The sequence below is a fragment of the Rhinoraja longicauda genome, unplaced genomic scaffold, assembly GCF_053455715.1.
Source record: "Rhinoraja longicauda isolate Sanriku21f unplaced genomic scaffold, sRhiLon1.1 Scf000199, whole genome shotgun sequence".
Lineage (NCBI taxonomy): Eukaryota > Metazoa > Chordata > Chondrichthyes > Rajiformes > Arhynchobatidae > Rhinoraja > Rhinoraja longicauda.
In genome coordinates, this window is record NW_027601417.1 from 32501 (window position 1) to 40000 (window position 7500).

A 7500-nucleotide genomic window follows, 5' to 3' on the forward strand; every position below is an offset into this window, starting at 1 on the left:
CACTTCGAACTCGGTGCAAAAAATACTCTCACTGTATTACCAATGTCCGTCAATGAGTCCGCCGACTCTCGCCCAGAGTCGCGCTACTTTTACCGATCTTTTTGTGTCCCTTCGGTTTCTTCCCTGACATTTTTGCACCTCACCACACAATCTTTTCTAAGTGTCTCTGAAAATCGTGTTCCCGAAAATCTCCGGGCACGCCACCTCCATCTTCGCGCAAAACAAACCGTTTTGAGGTCGGCGGGAGTCGGCCCGGTCGTCCGTCCGGTCGTGTCGCACTGACGCCCGCCGCGGGGCCGCAAACTGCGGGGTCATAGAGACTTCCGGTGGTAAGTCGTTAACCGTGATCGGGACCGCCCGGACAAGAAATGCCATTTTCTGGCCGGCGGGAGACGGGCCGATAGGCCTGGCGGGAAAGGCGCGCCGCGGCCCCGCTGAAGGCCGCACATCGGACCTCCTCGACTTCCGCCGTCAAATCGTTAACCTGCGGCGGGCAAAAAAGAAGCGACGCCAGCTTTCGGACTTAGTGCAATTCTCGAATGTCGCGGCTGACTTGGCGGTACGAGCGTTCGGAAGTCCCGCCGGAATTGCGACGCTTCGAACGGTCGAGGCGGCCAATCTCGACCTCAGCGGCGGCACTGGCGCGATACACGTTTCTGCCGCCAGGGGGGGGGGGGTGGGGGGGGGGGGGGGCAAGCCAGCCGGCCGGGGGCGCCCGGCGCCGATCCGGCGCTTACTCGACACGCTCGAGCATCCGAACCCGTCTTATCTACGGGACCGCCGTTGCCACTTGAACACCTTTCGCCGAGAGTATCCGGGCACCCCACCTACCCGCCGGAATCACGAACCACGAGGTAGAAGTCAGGAACCAACAGGAGAAGTCGTGAACTAAATGGCGAATTCATGAACCAAACGGAGAGAAGTCATGAACCGAGCGGTTTAGGGTCAGGGTGAGGGTTGTTAGGGTGAGGCCGTTAGGGTGAGGCCGTTGCTTCGAGCGGGAAGATGGGCAGCCCCGCCCCCCCCCCCCCCCCCCCGTTGGGTGGAAGGAAACCTCTGCTGCGGGCCCGGCAACCATCCCGAACGGACCCGCTGGGTCCAAATGTCTGCCGCGGGCGGTCCTGCTGCGGTCGCGGGTTCGTTGGAAACCTCTCCTGCTGCTGGCATGGCCACCCTCCCCCCCCCCGCCCGACTGACGACCCTGCGGGCCCGGCGACCCGGTGTCCCGTTGCCGCGCGGGGAGTGATCCTCGGGGCCGTGCCGGGCGGGCCCAGCGACACGAAGAGAGTGGGGGGGGGGTCGGAGGGAGTGGCACTGGGGAGAGAGGGGTGGGGGAGAGAGTGCCCCCCCCCCATTAGGGGCGAGTTTATGCAGTCATCAGAGTTTATACCTAACCTCATGATGCTTTATTAGCCGGATAGGCTGTCTGACCTCGCCCCCAGTCCCTACTCCTTCCACTGGATTCTTCTTATACCCTCTTTTTCTTCGTGCCCCCCCCCCCCCCCCCCCCCCCCCCCCACGCAGGGAGGGTTCCAAGAGGGAGGAGGGAGGGAGGGAGTCCCGGGGCCGTGAGAGAGAGAGAGCCTCATTAGCTGCTAGGTTCACCTCATTAGCTGCTAGCTAACGCGTCAGACCTTTTACATTCTTTAGAGGATTGAAACCTCAGGGCCTTTAACCCCCGTTCACCGTTTACACTCAACGATCCTTCCGAACAAAACCCTTACACATCTGTCCGTCCAACTGACCCCCGAGATACCTAACACGCAGATTAACACGTCAGCGGTGATCGGCGTGTCATAGAGGAGTCACAAAGACGGGCAAAATAGAGTGGTTGAATAAAAAATACTCACTCAATTGGCCGTGATTTAACGTAGCACACAATGATGCCAAGCCCATGCAAAGTCCAGTGGCCCAAGCAAACAAATAAGATAGATCTGGCTCGGCGTTCCTCATCTCCACATCGTCACCCAGCACGCCGACGCCCAATAACAATTCCCCCGCAAATTGTGCACCTCGAGCGGCAGTACTTTAAACGGCGCCGTCTTCGGCGTGGACGGCATGAACCAAGTCGGCAAGCATCGTCACCCAGCACACAGACGTCCACTAACAATTCCTCCCCCCTGCAAATTGCGCGCCGCGAACGGCAGTACTTTCAAGTATGCCGCCTTCGGCGGGGACATCGTGAACCAAATCGGCAGGCAGGCGTCGTCAGCCGGTCGACCGACCCCCAGTTGCATTGCCCCAACGGCCATTGTGCACTTCGAACAGAACAGTGCTTTTAAAATATTCCGCCTGCCGCGTGTACATCATGAAACAAATGGAAAGGACGAACCGGGCGTGCAACCGATGCACGGAGAGTGACAGGTCGTCAAGCAAGTCCGTGGCAATCCGTCGGCCGACTCGGCCGCGGCCAGCAGAGGCGTTTTGGCCCGGGCGCGCCGAACTTTGCGCGCCCTCGGTATGCGTAACACTAGCACATGCCTTCAAAACTCACTACAAAATAACCCCAAAGTATGCCGCCTTCCCCGTGGGCCTTGTTACCAATATCTTGCCCTGCTTCCTGATGCCCTTATGGGGTCGGCTCTGTTCTTGCAGAACCCTCAGGTGGTGCAGAGTCTGGGCCATTTTATCAATATCTTGCCCTGATTCCTGATGCCCTTATGGGGTCGGCTCTGTTCTTGCAGAACCCTGAGGTGGTGCAGAGTCTGCGCCTTGTTATCAATATCTTGCCCTGCTTCCTGAAACCCTTATGGGGTTGGTTCTGTTACAAAACCCTCAGGTGGTGCAGAGTCTGGGCCACTTTATAAATAACTCTGCCTGCATTAGGGTCAGGGTCAGGGTTAGGGTTAGGGTTAGGGTTAGGGTTAGGGTTAGGGTTAGGGTTAGGGTTAGGGTTAGGGTTAGGGTTAGGGTTAGGGTTAGGGTTAGGGTTAGGGTTAGGGTTAGGGTTAGGGGTAGGGGTAGGGGTAGCGGTAGGGGTAGGGGTAGGGGTAGGGGTAGTTTGAACTACTGCCGCTCCAGGCGCGCACTGTGCGTGGGTAATTTTCAGTGGGCGTCGGTGTGCTGGGTGACGATGCCGCCCAGACTCTGCACCACCTGAGGGATCTGCAAGAACAGAGCCGAACCCGCAAGGGTATCGGGAAGCAGGGCAAGATATTGATAACAAGGCCCAGACTCTGCACCACCCGAGGGTTCTGCAAGAACAGAGCCGACCCCATAAGGGTATCAGGAAGCAGGGTGAGATAGTGACACCATTTGTAAAACCGGCAAATCCCACCCAGGAAACATTGCAAAAATTGGCCTCTAATGCTGGAACGTGGGTAAAGCCAAACAAACACGACACGTTTTAAAAGAACGTTACTAAAACAGCCTGGGATATGCCCATGACAAAGGATAGGCCGAACCTCACCAGAAAAAAAGAGAGGGAGACCACGGCAGAGCTGAGGGATAAACATGAGATGGTGATAAAACCAGCAGACGAGGGGAGCAGTAGGGTTACAAATTAATGTCAATATGGGGCCTGCTCCCACTGGGTAATAGACAAAAACATAGAACAGGGTGACAGGAGAGACTGGATAGCACAGAGGATAACCCGTGAGCGAAATAATGGGGTGTATGCAGTTCAATGTAAGGAGTGTACCTTACGGTACATAGGCGAAACAGGTAAAACAGCCTCAGCGGTGATCGACGTGTCAAAGAGGAGTCACAAAGACGGGCAAAATAAAGTGGTTGATTATAGACAATAGACAATAGACAATAGGTGCAGGAGTCGGCCATTCAGCCCTTCGAGCCAGCACCGCCATTCAATGCGATCATGGCTGATCACTCTCAATCAGTACCCCGTTCCTGCCTTCTCCCCATACCCCCTCACTCCGTTATCCTTAAGAGCTCTATCCAGCTCTCTCTTGAAAGCATCCAACGAACTGGCCTCCACTGCCTTCTGAGGCAGAGAATTCCACACCTTCACCACTCTCTGACTGAAAAGGTTCTTCCTCATCTCCGTTCTAAATGGCCTACCCCTTATTCTTAAACGGTGGCCCCTTGTTCTGGACTCCCCCAACATTGGGAACATGTTTCCTGCCTCTAATGTGTCCAATCCCCTAATTATCGTATATGTTTCAATAAGATCCCCCCTCATTCTTCTAAATACCAGTGTATACAAGCCCAATCGCTCCAGCCTTTCAACATACGACCGTCCCGCCATTCCGGGAATTAACCTAGTGAACCTACGCTGCACGCCCTCCATAGCAAGAATATCCTTCCTCAAATTTGGAGACCAAAACTGCACACAGTACTCCAGGTGCGGTCTCACCAGGGCCCGCTACAACTGTAGAAGGACCTCTTTGCTCCTATACTCAACTCCTCTGGTTACGAAGGCCAACATTCCATTGGCTTTCTTCACTGCCTGCTGTACCTGCATGCTTCCTTTCATTGACTGATGCACTAGGACATCCAGATCTCGTTGAACTCCCCCTCCTCCTAACTTGACACCATTCAGACAATAATCTGCCTTTCTACTCTTACTTCCAAAGTGAATAACCTCGCACTTATCTACATTAAACTGCATCTGCCATGTATCCGCCCACTCACACAACCTGTCCAAGTCATCCTGCAGCCTTATTGCATCTTCCTCACAATTCACACTACCCTCCAGCTTAGTATCATCTGCAAATTTGCTAATGGTACTTTTAATCCCTCCGTCTAAGTCATTAATGCATATCGTAAATAGCTGGGGTCCCAGCACCGAACCTTGCGGTACCCCACTGGTCACTGCCTGCCATTCCGAGAGGGACCCATTTATACCCACTCTTTGCTTTCCGTCTGTCAACCAATTTTCTATCCATGTCAGTACCCTACCCCCAATACCACGTGCCCTAATTTTGCCCACTAATCTCCTATGTGGGAGCTTGTCGAAGGCTTTCTGAAAGTCGAGGTACACCACGTCCACTGACTCTCCCCTGTCAATTTTCCTAGTTACATCCTCAAAACATTCCAGTAGATTTGTCAAGCATGATTTCCCCTTCGTAAATCCATGCTGACTCGCAATGATCCTGTTACTGCTATCCAAATGCTCAGCAATTTCGTCTTTTCTAATTGACTCCAGCATCTTCCCCACCACTGATGTCAGACTAACTGGTCTATAATTACCCGTTTTCTCTCTCCCTCCCTTCTTAAAAAGTGGGATAACATTTGCTATCCTCCAATCCACAGGAACTGATCCTGAATCTATATAGAACATTGAAAAATGATCTCCAATGCTTCCACTATTTCTAGAGCCACCTCCTTAGGTACCCTGGGATGCAGACCATCAGGCCCTGGGGATTTATCAGCCTTCAGTCCCATCAGTCTACCCAAAACCATTTCCTGCCTAATGTGGATTTCCTTCAGTTCCTCCATCACCCTAGGTTCTCCGGCCCCTAGAACATTTGGGAGATTGTGTGTATCTTCCTCAGTGAAGACAGACCCAAAGTAACGGTTTAACTCGTCTGCCATTTCTTTGTTCCCCATAATAAATTCCCCCGTTTCTGTCTTCAAGGGACCCACATTTGCCTTGACTATTTTTTCCCTCTTCACGTACCTAAAAAAACTTTTGCTATCCTCCTTTATATTATTGGCTAGTTTACCCTCGCACCTCATCTTTTCTCCCCGCATTGCCTCTTTAGTTAACTTTTGTTGCTCTTTAAAAGAGTCCCAATCCTCTGTCTTCCCACTCTTCTTTGCTATGTTATACCTCCTCTCCTTAATTTTTATGCTGTCCCTGACTTCCCTTGTCAGCCACAGGTGTCTCTTACTCCCCTTAGAGTCTTTCCACCTCTTTGGAATAAATTGATCCTGCAACCTCTGCATTATTCCCTGGAATACCTGCCATTGCTGTTCTACCGTCTTCCCTGCTAGGGCCTCCTTCCAGTCAATTTTGGCCAGCTCCCGCCTCATGCCTCTGTAATCCCCTTTGCTATACTGTAATACAGACACTTCCGATTTTCCCTTCTACCTTTCCATTTGCAGAGTAAAACTTATCGTGTTGTGATCACTGCCTCCTAACGGCTCTTTTACCTCTAGTCCCCTTATCAGATCAGGATCATTAAAAACACTCACTCTATTGGCCGTGATTTAACCTAGCACACAGTGTTGCAAAGCCCATGCAAAGTCCAGTGGGCCAAGCAAACAAATAAGATAGATCTGGCTCGGCGTTCCACATCTCCACATCGTCACCCAGCACGCCGACGCCCATTAACAATTCCCCCGCAAATTGTGCACCTCGAGCGGCAGTACTTTAAACGGCGCCGTCTTCGGCGTGGACGGCATGAACCAAGTCGGCAAGCATCGTCACCTAGCACACAGACGTGCACTAACAATTCCTCCCCCCGCAAATTGCGCGCCGCGAACGGCGGTACTTTCAAGTATGCCGCCTTCGGCGGGGACATCGTGAACCAAATCGGCAGGCAGGCGTCGTCAGCCGGTCGACCGACCCCCAGCTGCATTTCCCCAACGGACATTGTGCACTTCGTACAGAACAGTGCTTTTAAAATATTCCGCCTGCCGCGTGGACATCATGAACCAAATGAGCAGGCAGGCATCATATCATATCATATCATACACATACAGCCGGAAACAGGCCTTTTCGGCCCTCCAAGTCCGTGCCGCCCAGCGATCCCCGTACATTAACATTATCCTATACCCACTAGGGACAGTCAGCCCCCAGCACAACGACGCCCCCGCTAACAATTCCCCACGCACATGGTGCGCTCGAGCTGCAGCACTTTAAAGTACGCCGCCTTCGGCGGGGACATCGTGAACCAAAGGAGCAGGCAGCCATGGTCACCGCCAGCACAACGACGGCGCCGCTAACAATTCCCCGCGCACCTTGTGCGCTCGAGCTGCAGTACTTTAAAGTACGCCGCCTTCGGCGGGGACATCGTGAACCAAAGGAGCAGGCAGCCATGGTCACCGCCAGCACAACCACGGCGCCGCTAACAATTCCACGCGCACCTTGTGCGCTCGAGCTGCAGTACTTTAAAGTACGCCGCCTTCGGCGGGGACATCGTGAACCAAAGGAGCAGGCAGCCATGGTCACCGCCAGCACAAGCACGGCGCCGCTAACAATTCCCCGCGCACCTTGTGCGCTCGAGCTGCAGTACTTTAAAGTACGCCGCCTTCGGCGGGGACATCGTGAACCAAAGGAGCAGGCAGCCATGGTCACCGCCAGCACAACCACGGCGCCGCTAACAATTCCCCGCGCACCTTGTGCGCTCGAGCTGCAGTACTTTAAAGTACGCCGCCTTCGGCGGGGACATCGTGAACCAAAGGAGCAGGCAGCCATGGTCACCGCCAGCACAACCACGGCGCCGCTAACAATTCCCCGCGCACCTTGTGCGCTCGAGCTGCAGCACTTTAAAGTACGCCGCCTTCGGCGGGGACATCGTGAACCAAAGGAGCAGGCAGCCATGGTCACCGCCAGCACAACGACGGCGCCGCTAACAATTCCCCGCGCACCTTGTG